The sequence below is a fragment of the Olea europaea genome, unplaced genomic scaffold (assembly GCF_002742605.1).
Source record: "Olea europaea var. sylvestris unplaced genomic scaffold, O_europaea_v1 scaffold19830, whole genome shotgun sequence".
NCBI lineage: Eukaryota > Viridiplantae > Streptophyta > Magnoliopsida > Lamiales > Oleaceae > Olea > Olea europaea.
Window position 1 is genome coordinate 1 of NW_019237694.1, and position 1,987 is coordinate 1,987.

Sequence of the window (1,987 nt, forward strand, 5' to 3'; positions counted from 1 at the left end):
CATTTTCACCTTTTTGTTATTTTTACATTGTTTTCTTCTCCATTCCTTTGAAGGCATATTTCCAATAGTAGATGCTACAACAACATCTGAAAAAATTCGGACAACAAAATGCTGTTTCTTCAATCACAAAATTTGGTAGTTAGATGAGAGGCAAAGAAAAACTATGAAAATATAATATGTTGGTATTGAGATATTGTAATTTTTTTCGAACAACATTTTTATCTAATAATATAAGATTTGATTGAATTAAAAATTAAAGAGTGAGACTGGAATTCGGATTACAACGTTTGAGAAATTAATATTATTAATTTAGAAATAATAACTAACTACAATCATTGTAATCAGTTAAAATATTATTCACTATGATTTTAAATTTGAATTATTAAGCATGGTATACTTAGATGCACCAAATGCACCCTAAAAGAAGTTAAATATTTGGCATAACAAATTAGATATATAATATTGTTTGCATTATGTATAGTGAAGTTGAAATATATTGCTTCAAATATATTTTTGAAACTGCAGCCATGTTTAAAAGGACAAGTTCTTAAATAGACACAAATTCTGGTGGTTGACCCATTAATTAATTATTAATTAATGACCAAAATGAAGGATTTATTCCTTTTTATAGCACGTAATTGCGTATATACTTTATACCATACATCCCATTTATTTGTTCTTCCAAAGTTTTACAAGTAATTTGGATGATCCATTGAAAGTGGTGGATCAAGAGAGAGACTCTTAAACACGAGTTGTAACGTTTCGATTACTGGGAAACGTAAACACAACAAAGTTTCAAGATATAAAAAATTTCCGAATATTTTCTTTTTATCGAAATCCCATTTGATTTGAATAAAAAGTACAGCCATTTTGAAACAAAGATTTGTGTTTAATATATTTTTGTAGAAAAGATGGGTAGTAAAGAGCCAGTGAAATTAGACGATGAACAGTTGTCGGAGCTCTGGGAAAATTTCAGATCATTCGATGGAACAACAATGGCAGCCTAATGCAACTCGAGTTGGGCTCACTGTTATGATCGTTGGGACTGAAACCTAGTTCGGATCAACTCGATTCGCTGAATGAAAAGCCGATAAGAACAATAATGGGTTAGTGGAATTCTCGGAGTTTGTTTCATTGGTTGCGCCAGAGCTTCTACTGTTGAAATCACCTTACACGGAGGAGCAATGAAGGCGGTTGTTTATGGTGTTTGACAGGGATAGAAATGGGTATATAACGGCGGCCGAGTTTGGGTCACAAAAAATCTTCGTCGCATGTGGCCATTCCAAGTATTTTATAATGTCATTAGGAAAACATTTTGAGGCATAGACCCTGGAGAGAATTATGAACAAAAGGTATGATCCAAGCATATTGATATGTCTGTTCCATAAAAAAAGTCTTTTAATTAATTGTTTCTATCTTGTCCCTTCCAGGCGATTGGAAAATAAAGAAATGAATATATTCAAGATACCTCGCGAATTGACTTGGGTTACAGGTGTGGTTCTGGGGGACGGCCAAGTTGGCTCACTCCATGGCCAAACTCGGCCATGTCTTGACCGCAGAAGAACTTACTGGGATGATTAGAGAGGTTGATACAGATGGAGATGGGAGGAATAGTTTTTCGGAGTTTTCACAAGCTATTACCTTTGCTGCCTTTGATAATTATGGGGCTTAGCAGTTTTGTTCTTAGGTATGAACTCATTTCTTTTGTAGTGTCTTTATAATTATATAGAGAAACAGTTTGATTGATTGTATTTATTAATAGACAACGACTTTTACACATCAGAATTATATAGTTCTCAATTCGAAATGTTGGAAATTACTTATTTGGTATGATGACAGTAAATTTTCGAACTATAATTCAATCGATAGTAGTATAAGATTCAAGAACCATATTTTGTAGAATTTTATCAAATACTCAAATGAGTGATGTTAATTTGGTTTTTACAGGATGGGATATTTGTTTCCAAAGAAGTTATCCCGGTGAAAC

At 32.8% G+C, this 1,987-nt stretch overlaps 1 pseudogene; it reads left to right on the forward strand.

Annotated features, from left to right (window-relative positions):
* Positions 1-911: 911 nt before the first annotated feature.
* LOC111379403 lies at positions 912-1,672 on the forward strand (annotated as a pseudogene).
* Positions 1,673-1,987: the final 315 nt, after the last annotated feature.